Source organism: Ailuropoda melanoleuca, chromosome 2, assembly GCF_002007445.2.
Source record: "Ailuropoda melanoleuca isolate Jingjing chromosome 2, ASM200744v2, whole genome shotgun sequence".
Classification (NCBI taxonomy): Eukaryota; Metazoa; Chordata; class Mammalia; order Carnivora; family Ursidae; genus Ailuropoda; species Ailuropoda melanoleuca.
Window position 1 is genome coordinate 25,461,423 of NC_048219.1, and position 23,617 is coordinate 25,485,039.

General features: G+C 40.1%; 1 protein-coding gene across 6 annotated transcripts in view; it reads left to right on the top strand.

The window, feature by feature from the left end:
- Positions 1-23,617, top strand: part of ELAVL4 (ELAV like RNA binding protein 4) — a 134,599-nt gene that overhangs the window by 57,103 nt on the left and 53,879 nt on the right. For 2 of the 6 annotated variants that reach the window (XM_034652295.1, XM_034652309.1), the window contains exon 1: positions 22,776-22,797. The exons of 3 other annotated variants lie outside the window; for them this stretch is intronic. The gene's annotated coding sequence lies outside the window, so the exon portion shown is untranslated. Of the gene's footprint in view, positions 1-22,774; positions 22,798-23,617 lie in introns of those variants that run through there. One more of the 6 variants, XM_019802066.2, reaches the window with a different exon arrangement.

A 23,617-nucleotide genomic window follows, 5' to 3' on the forward strand; every position in this document is an offset into this window, starting at 1 on the left:
AGGACTGACCATTTTTGCTATAGGGAAGATCGGCATTCAGTTCCTCATTGTATTTAATACCAGAGATATTTTCCCTTCAATATGGATCTTTCTCCATAAGGATCACGAAATGCTGAACACCAGAAAGGGATCTTTAAATAATTTTTGTTGAGGAAGCAGTGAAAATGTTGAAGAAATAAGGTCAATGTAATTGTTGTGCTTGCGTTTTGTTTTTTGTTGTTTTTGGAAAGCCTTATTTTTGACCACAAAAGTAAAGTGCAAAACTAGCATATGTGATTTTTTAAAAATGGAAAAAGATTACAAGTCATAGGTCTCTCTTAAAAATAACTTACCTAGGACTCTTGGTTTGAAAAATAACATTTAAACTCGAGTTTGATTTTTTAATTATTCATGTTAAAGCTATAAAAATGTAATTCATAAATACTTTTTCTATAAGAAGTTTAGTTTTATTTTAAGGATATAAGGAAGCAGAGAAACAATTCTAGCAAGATGGCGAATTCTGAAAAACACACCACAACGCAGAGGTTGCCTCCTTTCTGCACTTTGTGGCATTGAATCCACTCCTGCTCCTTCTATGAATCAGTTACCTTCTATCGTCTACTGTCTGGTAGCGACTAGCCTTTGAAGATATTTTGCCAGCTGTGTGCACAGTAGAGGCTAGCTATCATTTGTTGTTGGATGAAGATGTGTTTGTCAAGGACTTACCGTGTGCATTTCTCTGGAAGGTGGAATTCAAGGTCACCATTTCTTTTTCTTCTGACACTGATCGAAAGACAGAATAAGAGTCAAAATCCCTGTGATTGGAGCTAAAGTTGGAGAGAGGGATTTTAAGGTTGGATGTCACATAATGCAGTTTGTGTCAAGTTATGAGAAGAGATCTGTCGGAACATTCAAGTACACAAATGTTTTTCTTTTTGTATTTGTAAGAGCCTAGGCATGACTCCAAAAGATAGAAATCAAAGATCTTCAGGACATTTTTGTCTATAAGGTTCCATGTATGCAGATGTTGCTTTCAGGAAAAGGAAAGTTTAGACAGTTGGGAGGAACTTGTCTTTCTGTCAGCTACCCGCGGAGCTTGGCTAGAGCCTGTTAATTTTACAGAAATACGAATGCTCTTCTTCTAACAGAGATGACTGAGTGCCTGTCCCCCATGTGACCCTCTTGGCCTGCCCCCGTGCAAACTTTAAGATTGCACATAGAGCAGACGTCATAGAGTAAAGTTGTGATACACACTTAGATACTGCATGTACTCTGTGTGTGTGTGTGTGTGTGTGTGTGTGTGTGTGTGTGTGTGTGCGTGTGTGTGTGTGGCCGCGGTGGTATAGACAGACAGCCATGACCCCCAGTGTGCTCTGGGATGTGCCAATAATGGCTTCTCAAGTAGCCTGTGTTTTCCTAAGCTGCCAGTCTAAACCTTTAGAGTTTTCCTTTCTAATTTGTACATGAAAAATAACAGGCTGAGTTGAATTTTTTTTCGAGTGCCCCCTTTGAAGATGCAGCAGTAGTAAATACAGCTTTAATGATAAACTTTAGCTCTAAGTGCTATTTAAAAGTCTGTCGTGGAAAGCCAGAGAACTTGCAATCTTTACTAATGAAACTTTTATTAGAAGAGTGCTCACTTAAAATGGAGTAAGCGACTAAGTCCCTGTAATGTGTGGTTTTGACCAGATTTGACTCATCATCCTCTTATGTTACTTTTTGTAATGCAGCCAACCACCCATCTAAAATTCTGGATATTGTACTTGTCTTCAATATTAATTATCTCTGTTGATGCACTGGGTACAGACAGTACAATTCCCACAAGTCCAGATTTTTACTGTAACACCAAAACAAAAGTGATATTTATGAATAATATTGGGAAAGTTGTCCTCATAGTAACCATTCCCCCAAAGGAAACTTTACATAAATGTGCATTTATTATTCAGGATATTAAAAGGGAATCCTTAGCTTTTACTTTTTAATTTGGACTAAAATATGTAAATTGGTTTTATTTTGGAGTTGCTCTGTTTTAGGTGGCTTTGGGGGAGGATAACTTTCGAGCTTGATTATATTTTAATCACCTCTGTAGTAGAAAGGGTTCCAATCCTGAAATCAACCTGGTTATTGTGATTAGGACCCAGAGGGCCAGTGTGCAGATGGGGCTAAAAACATGTTACATCAACTCATACATATGTAGAAAAATTAGATTTGTTTCTGCTAGATACCACTGTCCCCGCGTTTTTACTGGCAGGGCCAGCTCAGAGGCTACAGAACCACAGGTCTGCCTCTGGATTCACAGGACCTTCAGGGTGTGCCTGTACCGGCAGCCATCTGGAAAGATTGCTCTTTGTCTCACGAAACCAGGAAGTGCCAAGGACTTTGAAGTCAGGTGGATTGGGGCTAGAGTCCTGACTCTCCCTATTAGTAACTGGGTGATCTTGGATGAGGTCCTTCAGCTTTTGAGCTTCAATTTCTTCATCTTTCAGATGGAGATGGTAAGGCCTGACTCACCGGGTTTTGTGTGGATCAGATGAGAAACAATATGGGAAGGTACCAGTCATACGCCTGAGTATTAAAGGTGTCTAGAGGATGTTAGCTGTCTTTCAGTCTGCCTGTGCCAGATGTCCTGGGGACAAGTGACATTGAATGCTACCCTCATAGTCTCCGTCCTCTCCCCAGAACTCAAGGAGGGTAGAGGTGACACACAGTAATTTTTAAACACAGACCAGCCCTCAGTTCTTCCCTGGAATTATGTGGCTTTATTAAGTTTTCTGCATTCTCATAGGCTTTTGCAAGGTACATTTATGGTCCCCTTTGGAATTAGAATTAACTTGGGATTTACTTGTTAAAAGAGAAAAAAGGTGAATATAAAAATTAATTTTAATCGGTGCTGTTTTTTCTTTTTTTAATTTCATGAAAGAGTCTGTTAGGAATTTCAGAAGTCAAGCAGAAAAAAAACCAGGTTAAGCTAATGAATACAGTCTCATCTTTGCTGTCTAAAATGTATTATCATAACCTGTGAGTTATTTGACTTTGGCCCAGAAACCAGCTTACTTTGGAGCTATTTTTTTTCCTCTTCACCACATCAGCTTTTTCCTTCTATCCCTCTTATTTCCCCCAACAGACTGAATTTTGAAGTTCTATTTTTCAAGGAGTGGTGAAGAGGTTGAGGCAAAAAGTGGCTTAATGAGATTTTTCTAACTTGCCATCAGTTTTCTTTCTCCTGCTTGGTGAGGCAGGATGATGGATGGCTTTGGCAGTGCAAACAGCTCTAGAAGCGATCACATTGACTGAAGAGGTGTGGGAGATGTGAGCAGAATGCTGGCCCTCAATTTATGACCCTCCTATTTGCAGGAAAGAAAGAGACAGGGTGAGAGTCACCGTAAAGGCCTGATGTAGCTATTGATCACAAGCACTTGGGAAGGGCTAATGGGGAGTGTCAGGACCCGTGTTAGGCCGAGCCTAATTTTGTGCCTTTTTCCCAAGGCTCTGAAAGGGGGAATAAACAGGCACGTTAAATAAAATTCGCAAGCTGTTCTAAATCAGGACTTGTTGCTGTCACCAGTAAGGACAAAAAAACAATACAAGTAGCACCTGAAGGGGTTCGAGACTGAAATTGAAAACATAACCTCCTTGGAACAGTATTTTAATGTCATGGATTTGGAATTCCACTTTATATGATCATGGGAAGGATGTGAAAGGGAGTCATTTTCTTTCCTTCAATTTAATCCGTAAAGTCAAGGGGAAGGATTATAAATTGATTGGATCCCCCAAGCACCATTTTGTAGGCCTTATGCGTTTGTTCAAAAAAAAAAAAAAAAAGACCCTTTACTGTGAAACAGACAAGAGAATTTTTCTCTTTCTACATCTATCTATTTCAAGGCTTCACCAAGGTTCTACTAAGGATTTTGTAAGCAGCCTTGTATGTGATACACAGGCTCTCTGGAAGAATTTGGTTGACTTTTTTTTTTTTTTTTTAAAGATTTTATTTATTTATTTGACAGAGATAGAGACAGCCAGTGAGAGAGGGAACACAAGCAGGGGGAGTGGGAGAGGAAGCAGCAGGCTCATAGCGGAAGAGCCTGATGTGAGGCTCGATCCCATAACGCCGGGATCACGCCCTGAGCCGAAGGAAGATGCTTAACGACTGCACCACCCAGGCGCCCCGAATTTGGTTGACTTTTACCATGTGTTTTGTATGGGCAGAAATACACCAGTGGAAGAAAGGAGCTTGAATGTGGAGAGGGGTAGAAGATGTTTGTGCATAGTTTAGCCTAGAAAAATCTCACACCTGTTAATGAAAGACCAAAACAATGATCGGGTGAATGATTTGAGCAGGTGACTGGGAAGGGGAGGGGCAGATGGATATTCTTAGGTTCATATTATTAAAAAATACATGTTCATGTTATTAGATACATGTTCATATTATTAAAAATTGTTCATATTATTAGATACATGTTCATATTATTAGATACATGTTCATATTATTAAAAAATTGACCCCTATTTAAGCTAGTACTTGAGTCTCAATTCCTTCTTGCTTTATACTTCTGGCTTAAGGTTATCAGCAAGAAAAAAAGACTTATAGGTTAGAAGAGCTTTAGTAAAAATTCTTAAGCAGGTGTCTAGTTGGTGAATTTTGGTGATATGGGCTTGCAGTTGCTATAATCAGAAGAGTACTCTTCCTGAACTATCATCGTGTCAATTTTCCAAGAACAGAGGAGCAAGTTTGTGTTTCTAGAACTTTAGCTATTCCCAACACAGTTCTGTTGTCATGGATCTCTGTCTAGGGAGATCATTTCTCCTATTCACTTAACATCGTATAATTTTTGCTCTCTGGTGTCAGGTTGATCTCCTTAATGTAGTTAGGGCAGATGTTGTTAACCCCTTTTTATAGAAAATAAGGCTCAGCCGCTTGCCTCAGGATACATGTTTAACAATATCAGAAGTCTTAGCTCCAGAGTCTTTAGGAATACATCCAGCTTAGCCAAAGTTTACTTCTGTAGGGGGAAAAAAACAAAAACAAAACAAAGCAATTCCTTTTCTAGATCAAGTTTTTCAGTGTGGAATCAGCAAATATGATTGCATGTCTGTGCATATAAACCACATTCTAGGTGCCTCCTGGAATGTCACAGTATTTAAAACAGATTCCAATATAGTGGGTAAGGACAGTGACAGCAGAATGTGAAAAGCATCTCAGCAGAGGAGATACAATATACATAAGAGGAGACATTTGTTGTTGTTGGGGGAAGGAGACAGCCGTCATGGTGGAAATGCCATTTGGGTGGAGCCAGGAAAGATTGATAGGCAGAGAAATTAGGAAAAGGGGCATGCTGTGTGGAAGGAAGACTATGAGTAAAGGCACGGAGATGGGCACTTGCTTAAGGAATGAGAAGTAGTCTGGTGTAAATGCAGCGTAAGTTGTGTAAAGATAAAGCTAGAGAGATAGGTAAAAGCTATTGTTTAGGAAGGTTAAGGTGTTTTGTTTTGACTTGGTTTTAACTTTATTTGAATCAGTAGCTATGGAATGTCTTAGATCAGAGGATTATGGTTTCCTGATTGTTTTGCAGGGTCAAGACTTGCCTTTATTGGGTCATGATTTCTCAGAAGTTGAAGTCACCCTAAAGATACTACTGACTTGGACATTGGTTATTTAGAGAGGCTTGGCATTAAAGCACTCTTCTGGTCAGAGTGTGATGTGATGATGACAGTGCTCAGTGGTGCAGTTAGGGTTACGGTGCCAAAAAGCACTAGAAGGAAAAATACCAACTTTATTTCAGATTGTAAAGTGCTCATGTCCTAGGAAAATGTGTAGCCAGAGAAAGGGTGATGGTAGTTTGGGAATCAGCTTATTTCCTCCAGAATAGGAAAGTACCCACTTCGATTTCCATGTACCAAGGCATACTTGTCTTCCCTTGTAGTCTGTGAGCCCTGGAGGGCAGAGATCTTGTCAAATGCTCTCTTATTTCAATGTTGGGCACACAGTAAGTACTCAATAAATGTTTATGGAATTGAGTTATAATTTTTTAAAGAGTCTGAACTACAGAGTTAGGAAACTTGTGAGTTCGGGGTTTGTCGTTTAGTTTATTCATCCAAGTCACCTAACCTGGCTGAGTGTCAGGTTCTTAATATGTAAAATAGAATTAGTACAACTTCGTATCTTGATGGGAGGATATGTTAAACCATATCCTTGATACACCCCAATAGACAGAATAACAATATTAGTAAATTACTAGGTCCTAGTTTTACCTACAATTATTTTACTGGGTCTTGACCAGAATTAAAAAAAAAAAATTAAAACAATAAGTGAAGTAGACATTTTGACTTTGTTGTATTTCTGCTTTCTTGGTGAAAATCTCAGAGCTGAAACACTCCACATTCCCCAGCAGTGTGGGGGGCCAACTCAAGTTTAAAATTCTGACAAAATCACCCTGCTTCTAGCTTATCCAAATCCTCTGCCCCTCACTCCTATTTATTAAGCATCACGCTGCCCAGAAGGTACACCAGCAAATTGTGCAATTGAATAAAACCCACACTTTTTGTTTAGGTTCTTGCAACTGTATCATATGTAATTGTATCATTTTTTCTACATTTTGGTCAAATAAATTTTTACATAAATTTAAAAAAATGAAACAGAAAAGATCAGTGGCTAGTGCTTAGTAAGGGTAAGTATTATTTCATGAAACTTTTGGTTCAGTTACCTATGTTTTGAGTTGTGACATCAAGCTGTTGTGTGTTCAATATATTTCTTACTTTTTTTGCTTTATTGGATCCTGGTCAGTAAACTTTGAGAAACACTGTTCTAGTTGATAGTGAGCTCTGCATTATCCAAAAGAAAAAAACAGCCACTTTTTTTTTCTTCAGAGTTATGCAATGCAAGATCTCTAGTATCATCCAAATTATTGAAGAAAGGATGACATCTGATTATTTTAGATTTAATGTGGAAAATGTATCTTAAATCTTTGAAAGTTAATGATATCTGTATGGCCTGTGTTGGGACTCTCTATTAATCAAAGTATTCATTAACTAGCAAATCTTAATACCTTGGTCATGCTACCTAGCTGAACCTTCAAAGTAATAATAATAATAATGATAGTAATAAGTAGTGGAGGTGATCTGGAGGTGGGACTAGAAATAATGAGATTAGCTTTCATTTCTTGAGCTCTTCCTATGAGTCAGGCACTGTGCCTTACATACCATTCCTTTTAATCCCTAAAGCAACCTTTTAAGGTAAATGTTAATTTTCCTGTTTTATGGATGAACTGAGATTTTGAAAGGTAAATTAAGGTTACAGAGCCAGCAATTGGGCCAGATTGATTTAAACCCAGGCATGTCTAATTCTAGAACAAACTGTCAAAGATTTATTCAGTTCCGTGAAAATGTATTAAGATGCCTACTCTGTGTTAGCACTGTTTTTCATTACAGAGATTGGTGGGTCACTTGGTCTCTGCCCTTGAGGTTTTACTGTTCATGAAAGTGGGTGAGATGTGTTTTAATCACAGGAGGACAGGCACAAAGACTTTCATACTAAGTATTTAATTTTGGAAGTAGTGAGAGAAAAGTACCTGCCACATAGTTTAGCTATTCAATAAAGACTTATTGAACTGAATTGAAATTAGATTAATTCTCACCTAGTGATTTGAAAGGGAGTGGGAGAGTATTGGGGAACCTTTGTGCTGCAGAATATCCCTACCTGGAAAGTGGCTGATCCATCTGCCCTAAACCATTCAGTGCCCTTTGGAACTGCTGAAACTGGCAGCAGCAGAAAGCCAACCAGAGCTCAAGAACTCAGATTGTGAACTTCAGGTTTCATATAGGCAGAGAGAACATTTTCCATCTTAGAATGAAAAGAGAATCCTGTGGCAGAAACATTTAGAGAATGATAAATAGAAGGCAGCCTTTCTTAGAATGAAAAATAGTAATTATTATTGTTGTTATTGCTATTTTTACTATACTAACCTCATAACCTCAAGCAAGTCACATTACCTCCGTAAGCCTCCATTTCCACATTTGAAAAATGATTTATACTTCTTGGGGTTGTTGTGAAGATTAAACAGATCCATTTGATAAAGCCTTGCTAAGTACTTACTATTTAGTGGTCTCTGAGTATTTAATATAAAGGAGACGTAGCCCCTTGCCCTCAGGGAGCTGAGTGTCATGAGACTGCAGTGAGGGTGGGATTCAGCCCCACCACCTGCAAAGCCCACTACTGAAAGAATGCACCCCTTGCAGTCTGCTTTGGGGTGTATATATTATTGTCATGCATGTCTCATTTACATCATTGGAAGTTCAAGTTTATTGAGGATAAGGGTGCCATGATAGCCATATTTTTATCTTCTACGACCCTGTGGCCCCTGCTTACCCATTGGTGCAGGGTTACCTTATAGAGTTGTCACTCAATGAATCCAGCCCAGTTCAGCAAATTATTTACCAAGTTGTTCAGGGTGCTGTGCTGGGCAAGGGAGAGTAACATCTGCTGAACAGAGTTGAGTTTCAAATGACTGTAGAGTACAAAAGGGGGACAGTATCATGAGGTTGGTGATAAACTACACTAGTGCTAAAAATGCCTGTGACCTATTCAGGAAGAAAGTAAGGCCCCAAAGAAAATTTGGTGATGAACTAAAAAAATAACGTATTCTTTCTTTTTCTCAGTGCTGTTTTGTTTGTATTTCATGGGGGAACCAGTGTATTTGCTACAGGCACACAGTTGAGATGTGATCTCTGAGATTTGTGGCTCAGGATCAAGCCCAGCGGCCTTCACAACACCCAGGAGACTCTATGTGGCCCGGCCCCTGCCCTCCTTTCCAGCCCCCCATCCTACAACTCGCCACTTTCCAGTCATTCTCCGCTGTGAAACTTCGCCATGCTGTTCCATCCGTACCTGTGCTCAAACAGATCCCTTGGTCTCAAACATCCTTCTGCCCTACTTCACCTGGCTTCAAGAGACAAATAGGAGGTGACTTCACCTAGGAAAGTGCCCCTGACTCACACTGGGTTAGGGCCTCGTCTATGAGCACTGCCAGTGTCCTTCCTTCACTGGTCTTCCCCACCACATTGTCACTTGTTGATTTGTCTGTCTCACCACCATGTCACCAGTCAGGACTGGGCTCCTCTCCGTGCCTGGCGCCTAGCAGGTGTTCAGTAATGAATTGTTAACTGAATGACAGAGTTGGGTGTTGGTTAGATTGTTCATTAAGGGGTTGCCATCAGGTGCCCTGTTACCTCTAGCCTGTGAGAGGGATGTTGGACTGAATCCCTCTGTCATGAAGACTGGTTTTGACACTATGTTGCTCACCAAGCACAGTTCTGTAACTTTGGGTTGAAGATCTTGAGTATGTCTATTTATGTGAAACTTTTCCTGACTGTCATGACTCTCCAGCACTTCCTCAGTAATTCTTCGTTCTTTCAGACTCCTTTATGTCACTTGGTCTCTACCATATGATGTACCATATGATGTACATCACAATAATAGGGACCCTTTATAGTGTATGTGTCAGGCTTTACCAGAAAGAACAGACTTAAGTTATCTCATTGAACCTCACAACTCTAGGAAGCAGGTATTTGTGTTCCTGTTTTGAAGAAAGAGCACCACGTGGCTTACATAAGTTGCACAAGGTCACATGGCTAGGTAGTGTCAGACTTGGAATTCCAAGCCTAGTCTGATTCCAGAGCCCATGTTCTCTCTCCTAGTTTGTATTATTCACTTCTTAAAAGGAAGGGACTAATGAGAGACATTTAGCCTAGTGGTTATTAATAGAGACTTTCAGTCAAGATTGCAGGGTTCAAATCCTGTCTTTACCAATTTGTGACCTGAGGCAGGTCACTTATCCTCCCTGTGCCTCTGTTTCTTCATCTGTACCCTAGGGTTATTGTGAGGATTTGATGGACCAATGTGTATTAAGAACTTAAAACAGTGCTTGGCATATAAAGTTCTAACGATCGTCATCATTATTATTATCATATAATATTAATTTGTGTCCCATTCTTCAAATAGTTGTTGAGTGCCTGCTATAGGCCAGATAGTTCTGGGTACTGGAGATACAGTGGTAACTCAGACAAGTCCCTTCCCTGCTGTAGCTTTCAATTTAGTGGAGGAAGACAGACAATAGAGTAAGGAAATAAGTAGAATTAGTAGGTATATTATGTGATATTTTATAATTTCATATGATGGGATGCTATTTAAGAAACACAATGAGATAATGGGTGGGAGAGTGACACTAAGGAGAATTTGTTTGTGAGCACGTAGTGAGGCCACAGTAGTTCAGCCAGTGTCTTGCTTCTACTTGATAAGCCACAGCAGTCATTGCCCTGTTGTGAAAGGCTGGGCTTCATATGTCCACTGCTGACTCTTGGGGTGAAAGTCTTGCCCTACCTGCACTGAGTGTGGGGTGGTCATCCCTGGAGTAGCAGGAAATTAAGAGATTTGTTGGGGAAAACCCAACAAAGAGAACTCGCAAATAGGCCAGGGGTCTCCAATCTATGAGGAAGAGGCTCCACTCTATTTCCCTAGAGTTGAGGCTGTAAAATGGGATAAATGTTCCAAGAAGGTCAGAAGGAAGGTTAGGCCAGTCATTCAAAAAGTGCAGTAGTCACTGGCATTATCATAAGATTCTTCATTTCCATAAAAGTATTCTAATGTTTAAGAGCATGGGCTTTGGAGTCAGAGAAATTGAGGATTTTTTTTCCCCTTTCCACTTACCTGTGGTAGGGTCTTGGTAGTCACTAACTTGCTCTAACTTCAGTTTCATTGTCTGTAAAATGGAGTTAATTATACCTACCTCAAAGGTTTGTTTAAAGAATTGTTAGCATATGTAAAGAGACTGGTTCGGGGCCTGGCACATAGTAGGCATTTAATTTTAAAAATTAAAAGGAACATTTTAAAAAATAGTTCAGTCCCCCTAGGGTGTATATTTTAGATATTGGTCATTTTTTGCAGGGCTCATAGGAAGAGAAGATTTAGAATAAAATATGCAAGCTACTTCCCATTTTATAACCTTCAAAAAGGAGAACAGATAACCTCAAAACTGAGGCTATATCATCCCAGAAAGGATCCTAGATGCCAGGGAAAGATAAAAAAGCTTGGTGGAAGAGCTCTGGTGTGTGAGATCCTGAGTTCAGTTCCTGAGTCTGCTGCTTTCTAGTTTTAAGTTGAAGTGCTTACTTTTGAATTTGTATCTTCATAGGTCAAAAGTATTCAGGCCAAGACTCCTATATTAACTAGAATTGTAAATAAGCCTACTTGATGCTCCAGTGTGAGCAACTAGAAAGCATTAGTTTTAAAATATAAATATGTGTATTTTATGTATTTTTATCCCCTTTCCATTGTGTATACTATTGCATAAAATTATACTGAAATCTTAAGATTAAAAGAGAGATATAGTTTATTCTTGTGCCAAAGCTCTTTTGTTTTCATTTGCAACATGTGGATTTAAATTACCAAAAAAAAAAAAAAAGCGCAAAACTCTCCATCACACACTTTGGAGAGTAGCGGAGTAACTGAACGTTTGGCAGTGCTCCTCTTGTGCACAGCACTGGATGAAGCCCTAAATATTTTCTTCCTCTTTCGTTTAGTGGCGTGTTAGGATTGTGATTCTCCCAAAATTTATTTGCCCCGCCCTTGGCCACTAGTTCACATTTGTTTTGATCTTGATGCCTGCACTCATCTAAAATAAACAGTGCAGGTAGAGTGAAGAAAAGGCTTAAGAAAAGGATTACAAAATAGAGAACCATACACTTGTCTTATGGTTTTCTCAGCACACTGCAGAGCCTGGTGGGTTGGGAAAAAGAAAGTCCCCTGTTCTCTCCCTCTAAATTCTCCTAGCACCCTGCACCCGCCCCTGATCACTGATTCAGTGAGCAGCCTTTAGTCAGATTCTTCCTGCATACTCATGCCTGGAGCAAGAGGTCAACAAAAATTCAGGCCCTGTTCTCAAGGAGCTCCCAGTCAGTGGGAAGACAGGCAGGTAAACTGTGACTGAATGTGGAGTGGTGAGTGCCACGACAAAGGACAGAGAGAAGGTGCCGAGGCCATGTGGGTCAGGGAGGCAGGCTTCAACTGAACTTTGCAAAATGGCCAGGTTGTTTAGACAGTGGTGGGGGAAGCCTTTTAGTGCAGGGAGGAGAGGAAGCACACATATAAAGACATGGAAGAGCCGTACATACCACAGGGGCATTCAGAGCATGCACTTCTTGCAGTTTGGAACTTTGTTCATAGATATGTCTACTAATCACTGCTGCCCGCCCCCTCCCCTTCCAAGACTAAATTCCTAGGGGGCAGGGATCAAATGCCATGGAACTCAGTTATCTAACCATAATAATACATTTAATCTTTGCCACATTCCAACTCTGAGAAAACTTAGACACAGAATTGTTAAGTAACGTGCCCCACATCACACCCAGAACAGGGATTTGAACCTAGGCATTCAGGCTCTGGTGCCTGTGTTCCTAATCATTACACTCTGCAATAGGTATTGGAGACGTGCTTAAATTGATTTAAATAATGGAATAGAAGTAATTGTATGATAGTTTATTCACTCATTTGTTCAAAAAAAAAAAAAAAACAACACACGCAAGGCATTCCTAGCTCTGCTGGTTGTTGCAGCAAAGTATTGAGTCCCCATTGGCTTTGACTTTGGCTTGTGTGACTTGTAGGAACTCTCAAAGGTAGAAATGTTCTGTGGGACTCTTAACCTCTAGACTTTAGCCAGATTCAGACCCAAAGGGAAAATGAAATAGGCGGTTAGGCCTGAAGCAGAGGCAATCTGAGTTGGAAGGAATGTGGGGGTAAAGAAACAGGCTATGAAAACAGCCTTAAAAATACAGTCCTTGGGGAGAGTCTGAAAGAAGTTGAAGACAAGAGTGATATGGGCGATATAGCTTTAAAAGATAAAAGTGCTCCTATTTTTAAATTGATTTTGAAGAGGTGAGAGAGATGTGAGAGGTTTACGATGAGAGCAGAGTGGTGAGGGATAGAGCAAGGAGAGCAGATTTAGCTATGGAGAGCAGGTGAGCACCTAGGATGCCATCCATTTATTCATTTATTCTACCAACAAAGCCTAGAGCTCGGCACCGGTCCCTGGGATTATGGATGAATCAAACACAGTCCCTGTCCTCAAGATACTCACAGTCCAGTGACAGAGACAGGGAGATGGAGAGTCTCAGGGTTGTGTGGTAAATGTCTGGAGGGAAGCATGTGCAAAGGATAGACATGGGAGCTGGGGAAAGATGGGGAGCTGGGGAAGGGCTTGTTAGGCGTGATGGTGGGAGAGGAGAGCTTTCCAGGCCAATGGAGTGCTTGTGCAGAGTGTGGCATGGGAGAGACCACAGTGTGTGCTAGTTTGTCAGTGCTGGCTGCAGAAGGATGTTGCCAGGAGTGTGCTTTCCAGGGTTTGTGGAGGTTTTGGTGGGTAAAGGAGGAAGATGAGAGTCAGTGACAGGAAGACCTTGGTTCAGATCCCAGCTCTGCACTTTGTGAACCAGGGCTAGTCACTCTACTTTTTGTTTGCTCCTTGACCTTTGGTCTGCTCACCTGTAAAATGCAAATGATAGGGGAAGGGGACAAATCCTACTCATCCCTCGGGTCTTCGTGCAGATGGAATGGGATGTTGGGTGCGAATGTGCTCACAAAATCCCCTAAGTCTAGCGTGTGATTTAAAGGATTCTTTCCAGTGGCTTTGTGAGGGTTCATCTCACTTCTGTGGGGAGATAACACTTTCTGTTTAATCTGCACTTCCCACTACACCCTTCCATCGTGCCCTGGAAAACCCTCTTGAAGGGCGTTTGGTCAATGTAGCTGCTCCTTGGGGTCTACAGGAAGGAAGGAGCCGTCCAAGTGGAAGGTGGACCAAGGACCAGGACCTGCTCCACCCTGAGCAGGTCCCTGTGGAAAGCCAGAAATGCCCTCTGCTCTCCGGACCCAGAGCACACTGGGGCAATTTCCCAAAACTTCCCATGAAAACAAGAGGGTTTCCTTCTTGAGAAATCAGAAACCTGAGTGACTGCACTTATTTTATTTGAAGTATCTAACTTTAAGCCATTCACAGTAGAGGGTTTTTTAAAAAGGCAAAGTGTACCAGAAATTATGTTTGTAAGTGTTAAAAATGATGCTTTCATTATTCACTTTTTAAAGTTCACTTAATCCCTTCCCCTTTGCTCTGTATTTTTCCTGGCTCATATTATTGTGAGAACTTATTAGTTAATGTTTTTGAAACATTTTGAAGATGAAGGAAATAGCTATTGACATAGGTGATGAGTAGTAACATTTTTAAGTGTTCTTTTCCATTTCAGAAATTAAATTCCAAGGATAAATGTTACCAGCTCTTAGTCGACTTTGCCACCTCATTTTAATGGGAATATATTTTCAGAATGTTACATTTTAAATAAGGGGAATGAACGTGCATTGAGTCCTTCCTGTGTGCCCAGCTCTGAGCCAGTGCCTTACATTTGTTATTTTTCATCTTTACAGCAACCCTGGAAGGCAGATAGAATTGTGTGTATTTTTCAGATGAGTAAATTAAACTGCACCTCAGAGAGTCCGAAGGGTCTAAACCAAGGTCAAGGCTGGAGCCTGGTTTTCAAACCCAAACTCTAAACTTCCTGCTCTTGCCATCGCACCATGTAAAATTTTGAATTCAGATCTTACGTATAACAACCATTTACTTGGCAGTTTTAGCAACTAATAGCAGATACATAGCCCAGAATGGTTTTAATCAGATTCTACCATTTCCTTTCTCCAAGACTATTGGGTTGTATTTTATGGTGATTGGAGCTCTCTCCTCCGACTTGGAGGTTGCAGAAAGGGTACAGAGTTTGGTTTCACATTGGAGTTTAGGTTGTGGTTCTGGCTGAGTGCGAATGTATACTGCCTGCCCCAGGCCTCACTTCTTCATTCTGTGTAGAGTGACTTCAGTTCTTCAAGCCTTGGTGTCCCCAGCTGCAAGTGGGGAGAATGACAGTTACCTACTTAGCAAAGTTGTGGGAAAATGAAGTGAAGTAATGAACCTGATGACATCTATCACCATTTATTATGTGCTAACTGGGGTAGTATTGGAAGGAGTTAATGGTAATTGCTTGCCTAAACCTTTTCCCAGGTAATCCAAAGCACTTTTTAATCAGTGTTATCACAGGATCTCCATTTGTTGGGCCTTTGCCATGTTCCTGGCAGGGACTTTGCGGAGCACTTTGTATATACTTCTCCATTACCACATTTATGGCATCATAGAGTAATTACTTATTTACTGATTTATTTACTTCCTTGCAGGAAGGAACCCCTTTTTTCTCCTGTATCTCAAGCATTTATCATAATGGCTTCTGGCCCATTGAAGGAACTTATTAATGTTAAGGAAGTTAGCTTGACTTTTGTCCCTTTGTACTGCCTTTCCTCTTCTTTTAAGAATGAACTTCAGTTGTGGGGAGGAGCTGTTCAAATGGAGGACAGCATTGTCATTATTAAATTGTGACTTACTTTAAAATATGCCTGTAAGTAAAAAAAAAAAAAAAAATCTATTTGTCCTAATTTGACAACAGCTGATTCTGAATATTTGTTAGCCTTTTGCTTTTTTAAAGACAAATTTCTGGGATTAAAAGACTATATCAAGAGTTGGAGGAGTTTGCCAAGCAAATTTACTTTATGTCTGTGATTTTAAAGGACATGGTTACCTGAAGCAAAGATGTAAGCTCTTTTCAGTCCCTGAGTGTATATATGTATCTCTCCGAATTATTCTTAGGGAGTTATTAAATTAGTCCTAAAAGGGTCTTATATGGAGAATTATATATCATGCAGTTTGAATTTTAGTATAAAGGTAATAATTTTGAAACCTTATCATGTGTTTTAAAAAATTTCTGAATTTTCTAAAATGCCAATTTTACTCATGCCCAATTAGTATGAATTAGTGAGATTTCAAAAGCATATCTTGAAAGGCGAAAGATTATTTGTGAAGAGAAAACTATTATTTATTCTTTGTTCTAATCCAAAATTCTCTGTTGTTATAAGGCAAATTATAAAAATACATAAATACATCTATTTTACTTTTTAAAAAAATAGAACAATGAGGAAATTAAGGTGAAGGAAAATTAAGAGAAGAAAAAAGTAAGATAAATTCAGAGGTAAAGTTTGTGTCTAAAAAAGAATTAAAAGTTTGCAGTGAGATTCTGTGCTCTTTCTTTAAACACAGAGGGCTACAGATTTGCCACTCGTTTTCCTAGCAATATTACAAAGAGTAGACCCAATGACTTATAAGATGCGGAGTCCATAAAACTAAAGCAAACCCATCATACAGAGGACAAAGAATGTTGGTTCATTGTCATAACAAAATATTTGTCTTAAAGTAGACACATATTCTGATATGTGGTATTTGTGATTTTTTTTCCTCTTCATATCGCTTCTTGTTCATGAGATTTTTAATAAATATGTATTAGGAAGATCTCCGTAGGCAGGAAAGAGAGAGGGAGAAGCTTAAGAAGCATGGCGTGGAATGCTGCTTGACAGTGTCATACATTCATAAGATGTCCTTGAAGATGGAGCACAGAACAGAGATCAGGGAAATTTTGGCAGCTGCAGTTGGGAAAATAAATGGCTGTTGTGTGATTGGGCAGATCCTAAAAGCAGGCTCCTGCTCAAACCATGTAATTAAGAAAAGTGGGAGCTTTTGTCCAAGTGCAGAATGTTCATAATATCAGAGTTTGTCAGCAGGAGCTTTTAGAACGGATCAGTACTTTTCACTCCCTGATCCAGGGACCGGTTTTCTTATAAATCATCTTCTCTCCTTGCTGTCCTCCTGAAGGTTGCTGCCAGGCGATAAGGCAGACTTAGATTGTAACCTTGCTAATACACAGTGATTTAGGTGAAGGAGAGACAGAATCACAGTCCGTTTCAAGAAATGCGATTTTTATTCATTTGGGCTCCTGTGTGTCCTCTAATGTAGGAACAGAGTGTGGCCAAGGAGAGATCCTGCAGGACGGCTCTGGGGAGGAGATGGAATCATTTTTAATACTGTGACTCCAAACTGGTTTGAAGGATTTGACATTTTCTTTCATTTTTAAAAATAACTTCCTTTCAGATTATAAAACTGCTGTATTTTCATTGTAAAACAAAAAACTTGGAAAATAAAGAAAGAGACAAGTATAATCCCACACTTCATTGTTAGCATTTTTATTGTTCCCTCCTACACTGTGCATGTTTATATAATCAAGATAATCAATTTTTTATTTCACTTTTTTCTACATTTATCATACACATTTTCTCATGCTATAAAACCCATTATACACATCATTTTAAATACAGCTGCAAAATACTGGATCATAAAACTATACAATAACTTACTTAGTCATTCCCTCTTGTTGGGCCCTTAGGTTGTTCCTATTTTTTCACTCTTTTAGATACAGTTTTTATTGTGCATACTTTTGGTCTTTAGAATTTTGTATTCTTTTCTGAGCTTCAGAATGGATCCTTGGGTCCAAGAATCTGAACATAAGGCTCAGAAAGATTGTGTCAAATTATATTTCCACCAATGATGATGAGAGAGACTATTTCACTGCACCTTGAAGTTTACCAGTTGCAAACCTTGAATTTCTATGTTCTCTATAAACAAGGTGTCTGCAAATAATTCGAAGATACACTTCTCCCAGCCCAGGTCTGCATTCTCACCAAAACTGATACAATAGAGTCTAGTTTAACTCACACCCATCTGCCTTCCCAGAGGGTGTCCAGGATGAACGGTAGTCCCAAATACCTCACTGAGGTAGTTGAGGGATAACGTTCTCCTATTAGAGCAAAAAGTCCTTTTTTCTAATGTATCCTTCTTATTAAAAAAAGAAGAAGGAGAAGAAGAAAGACGAGAAGAAAGAAATTCAGAGAAAGAAGAAACTAAAAATAAGTTTTCAAGTGTGATAAAGTAATTTTCAAATTTAAAACTGCCCTATCATAATGGTGTTCCGGGTTTTTTCACTAATGAACGTGTAGATATCACAAGAGGTTGTGTGAATTGTCCCTGGATCTAATTTATCCTCGCCACTTATACATAACATTGAAGTACTGAGAACCGTTTTATTTCACTCAGTATCTTTAGCTTCAAAATGCCCCCAAATAATCTCTCTCCTTTGAATTGCACAATTGGAAGAGCCATTGGCATTATACAGTCCTTAACAAAGAGAAGATTGCTCTGTGCAGATTTTTCTAGATACTAACTCCCTCGACTCCCCTTTACTATCCTCCCCATCTCCACCCAGCTTTGTTAAGAAAACAAATATAAAACTTTCACAATAAAAAATATTTTACTTGTATTTCTGAAGAATTTAATCTGAGTGTGCATAAGACAAATTCAGAGACTGACCCAGTGCTGGAGGTCATGATGCAGATACAGAATGACATTGCTTGGTACATGCAGCTGGATCAGGTGAGTTTGCTCACACTCTGAGCCAGGAGCCAGGCATTTTATAAATATACAATATTTATGTTTACGTGAATTGTGCCATTGGCTATTGGTTATACGTCAGAAGATAAGCTCAACTTAATCAGTCTGGGGGCAGTTTTACAAATGATTCATTAATGTTCTTTGTATGGAAGATGCAGGTAACACATCTACCTTCACAACTAGCTCCCGCCCCAGCAGGTGCCCGTAGCTTATCATGAGGCATTTTGGTTATTTTGTCCACATTAAACATTCAGAGTTTGGGAGCTTAGAGGGTTGGACAGGAAAGGAATTGTTTTCCAATTGATTTTTTTTTATTTTTGCAGGAAGACTAAGAGCTTGGCCACGAAATTGCATTTATATTGAAATGAAAACATTTGTGCTTTTCAGATATGTCTTTAACAGAGAAAGCTTATCAAAAGTTTGAGATCATCTTTATTGGCCATTTTGGAAAAGAGGACTAAATTGTGAGTTCGGGGGCGGGGGGTGGAAGAAAGGTCTCCTCCTCCTTGTAATGAACTGGATGGTCATGCCATCCCTCAGCTCTGGAAAGTTTGCTGGAAGAGTCTGTTAAAACCAAAATACCCTGGTGTCTGACTAGGACTGCCCCAGGATAGGCATACCGGAAATCATTTTAGGCCCAAATGGTACTCCTAAAGAAACACTGTAAGATATAAAGGAGGCCAGTATTTATTTAGGAGGGGAAATGTGTGTGATGTATCTGGGGAGGAAGATTAAAAACTCAGATTTCTGTGAATTCGAGAATAATGCTTAAGAGAAATTAAATTTTGATTATGCTTTTCATATCCATGCTGGCCCTGCTATTTTAAGTATTAATGCCTCTTGTTCTCTCCAGTGGCTGCTGATTTTTTAAAAACCCTGACTGCCCCCACTGAGAATACTTTTAGCATGCCTGGTATTCCTCTCCAGTGAAAAAGATGCTGTTCCAAAGAAGTAATGCCTCAAGCTTACCTCCTTATTACAAAGTTGTTTGTCTAGGATATAAGCATTTAGACCAGAAGTAGGACATGTCCGTTCAGTATCAGGACATGTCTGCATGTATTTCATGTATGTGCTCTTTGGAAGGAGGGGGAGTCATTAGAGAAACTCTGGAGGCAACTGCTTAAAGAAAGAGGTATGTGCAATTGATTTTAGTTAATTATTTGTTTACCTGCCCTGCTCTCCCATCCTCCTAACTTGAACCCTCTAAGGGCAGGGACAAAATTATTTTTGTTTTCCAGATTCCTAGAACAATGCCTTGGTCTGTAATAGCATTCAATAAACTTGTGTTGAATGGAGCACACTTGTTTTAAGGATATGCCGAGAATTTATTACCACGTAACTTCCTAGAGTAAATAGGTCTTTCAGGTTATTTGTGCATCTACCCAAAGGTACTATTAAACTGTCAGCATGTTTTCCCCAGTTGGAATTAAATATTTTTTCTAGAGTTTTCTAGTTACCTTCCAGCAGAATTACGGAAACTTGGTACAAATGGTTTTGAGAGACATGAGTGCAGTCTTCAGCCAGATTCTTCTGCTCCAGGGGTCTTTGGGAGTCATCACCTGTAATTTGGTTTGGGGGTGGGGGGGCTGCGTATATTCCCAAGTTCCCTTTTCCTAGAGTGATCAGATCATCAATCTCAGCCCCTGCTCCTGGGCCCCATTAATAACATGTGTCTCCTTCCCAGTTGAATCATAACCAGGAAAGCATTGCGTTTAGAAAAAAATATTAATCTGAAGGGACTTGAACGAATTAAAGCCTCTTGAAGAGAAGGAGGGGAGAGTATGGATTTTATAAGCCGATGGACGAAACTTTTAAAAAATATGAAATTGGGGGGTTGTAAGGACATTTTTAGTACCTTTCAAGGAGCAAGAAGAGAAGTGAGGAATTATTCCTAAAAATAATATCTGTCTTCAGGAACACAGAGCCTGCTGTGTAATTTTCTAACTTTGGGGATTTGTTTTTCAGGCTTTGGAAGGGCGGGCGAGGTGCAGTAGTCTGGGCTGCACCACCAGAGTCTAATGTAGTGTGTGTCAGGATTTTATAAGGGTTAAGTGGGAAATGCCTACAAAGAGAATTAGGACTTTTATTTTTGTTCTTATGAATAATTTAAATCTATTTCTTTAATGGTTCGATTCCGTGACTGCCCTTGGTAAACATTATTCTTCATGCTCTCGGGAGCACTTGTTCTGTTACATAAGGGTTAAGCCTTTATACATTAATTTTCAAAAGTCCTTCAAAGATGGTAAAAGAAAACACCTTTAAATACTCATTAAAATATTTAATAAAAATACGTGTGTGTGTCTCAGATGTACACACCCAAGGCATGTTTGCAATCAGTACACTCCATTAACATCTTTCTCGTTTCTGAGGATGCTGACATTTAGAGGGCGCTGGAGGTAGAGGGGACAGTGTTTGGGAAAGAAGCATCATATTCCTGTGACCTTCCTCGGTTCTTGTCTCCTGATCCTTTTGCCTGAATTGAGCATCATGGCCACGCCTCTGCCAGAAAACCAGAAGTTGAGGACGGCCGTACTGGGGGTACAAGGGCCCTGCCCTGGGCTGGTGGATGACGAATGTCAGCAGTGAGCTCTACAATGTCACACGTTCCTGTAACATAAAGTTGGAACCTTAAATGTGTCTCACAAAGTAAATCCCGAGAGTGTAAAGTAGGTTAAGATGTGTAAATGCAAGACTGTGCAGTATATTATTGGACTGCCATTTTTATGGAAAATACTGGAACAGGGCTACACAGTATGGCTGACAGGATTGGTGAGGGGGCTATGGTAGGACCTCCGATGTGGCTCTCTGGTGCCTGGGACAGTGACTGTCCTTAGTTGTGAGGAGGAGGACCAGTCCTCTAACTCTAGCCTGACTCTCCCCACATTTGAGCAAATGAAAGCCTTGTCAAGAGTGGGGGACAGAGGGAGCTGTGAGGAATTCATGAGCTGGTGGAAGAAATATTAAAGGAGGCTTTAATACATTTTTAGAATTTTACAGTGGTCTTGCTTAATACACTTTATAGGGCCTTCTGGCCACAGGACGTGCTTGCTCTCTGCTCTGACGTGTAGACCCTTCACCAATAAATATTTGTTTGGTTAATGAATTAATGAATTCTGAGAACAAGAAATTATTTGAAAAGAATGATTTGGAGAGGAAGGGAAATTTTTGCACTTTGATTCTATTGCTACTCTTATAATCAACTGGAGGATTTCAATCTGGAGACGAAGGATTGCCATTAGTGTACATAAAATGTGTGTGTGTGCATTTTTCTGGCGAGAAAGGGCAAAGGCATTCAACAGATTCTCAAGGGGGTCCTTGTCAGCCAAAGATTCAGCTCCTCCTCTTGAATGAATGCTTCTTAAAATCTATATTTGAAATAATATCTAAATGTATGCCTGGCATATAATAGGTACTCAGTAAGTGTTCTGTTCTCTTTTGTTAAATGTAAAATTGGGATGGCATTCATACCTTTTTGGCTTGTACTTTACAGGGTTGTTTGAGGGATCTAGTGAACTATTGAGCATGTAAGGGCTTTCAATCATTCAATAGTCCTTTATCCAGGACCTACCAATCTTCAGACCCAGTTCCACATGCAGGAGACGCTATAATAAACAAAACAGATGTGGTCTCTCTGTTATGGGCTCAGAGTTCAGGTCACCATTCTTTGTGAACTGTAAAGTGCCAGACTCAGCAAGGTATGGAGGTAGACATGTTGCCACATGTCTGTTCAAGTACATTTTTATGATATGGCTACCCCCCTTTGCCTCCTCCAAGAAAAGGAGAAATAAACCCTCATCTAAATGTCCTTGTCTGCACTGTCACACTGTACACAGTCACTGTACTCTTGTGTACTCTTATGTAGACCTGGGCTCAAGTCCCATTTCCTGTTCTAACTAGCAGTGTCACCCTGGGCAAGTCATTTCCCTTTTCTGGTCCTCAGTTTCCTCATTGTTAAAATTATGGTGTTGGGCTCTGTGGTCCCTAATGTTCTCTGATATCTGTCATGCATTCACATTGTGAACTCAGTGAGGGCCAGCTCCTTGTCTTTGTTGTCTCTGTATCCCCAGGGCCCAGCACAGTGCCTGGCATTCTGGGGCTCCATCTCTGTTCTTCTAGCATTCCCAGATCTAGCCAGAGTGGAAATAAACCTTCGTTTTTTTTAAATGTGCATTTGACCTGAAAAGTCCAGGAAATAGTGTAGCAAGTGCCTTGGGTGGACAATAATAAGAGATGGGATTGAGCAGGTAATTAGGGCTATCAGGAAGGACCCAGGATTATGGTGATGGAGATGCTACAAAGGGCTGTTTTTTTTCAGGAACACCCTGAGAAAGAGGCTGAGCCCGGCCGCTGCTTCTTACTTCCCTCCACGGAGATAAATGACCCTGAGTGGTGATCCAGCAGCTGCATGTGTGAGGCCTTCCCTCTTGCTTTTGTTGTATATTTTGCCTAAAAAAAAAAATGGTGGGAGGGGTGAGGTTAATGCGCTGAGTGTGAGTAATTAGTCATTCAAACCATTGACATTTACAATGACAGGATTTGAGTGCCTACGTTATTGTGCACTGCTCTAATAGTTTATCCCTGAAATTTTCTGCCTGTATAATGTTTCTTAAAATATATCACAGGAACATAAAAGATTTAATACAGTGCTTTGTACAACCATTAGAGTTTGACGTCAACTGAACCTCCTCAATGCTCTATCCTGGATGCTCACTGTAATTCTGTTCTTAATTGCCGTTCAGAAGAGGGAAGCAGGGCAAGTCAGGGGTTTGGAACCTGGTCAGCTGCAAAGTTGGCCATGTGACCCACACAGACTGTTTCATGAAAGTACGTAGGCACACTTGAGTAACTTATATATTTATTTGCAATGAAAATTGTGTTGTTAGAATATCAAAGGCCTGGGGCGCCTGGGTGGCACAGCGGTTAAGCTTCTGCCTTCGGCTCAGGGCGTGATCTCGGCGTTATGGGATCGAGCCCCACATCAGGCTCTTGGACTATGAGCCTGCTTCTTCCTCTCCCACTCCCCCTGCTTGTGTTCCCTTTCTCGCTGGCTGTCTCTATCTCTGTCGAATAAATAAATAAATCTTTAAAAAAAAAAAATATCAAAGGCCTGGGGAAGGAAGTGTTCTGATCTTGCCGAGCCAGCCTTTGTGCTCATTGGAGGATGTGCTTCCCGCTAACACGTACACGTTTACTGCTGGTCTGTTTCCCACGTTGAGATTACAAGTGCCC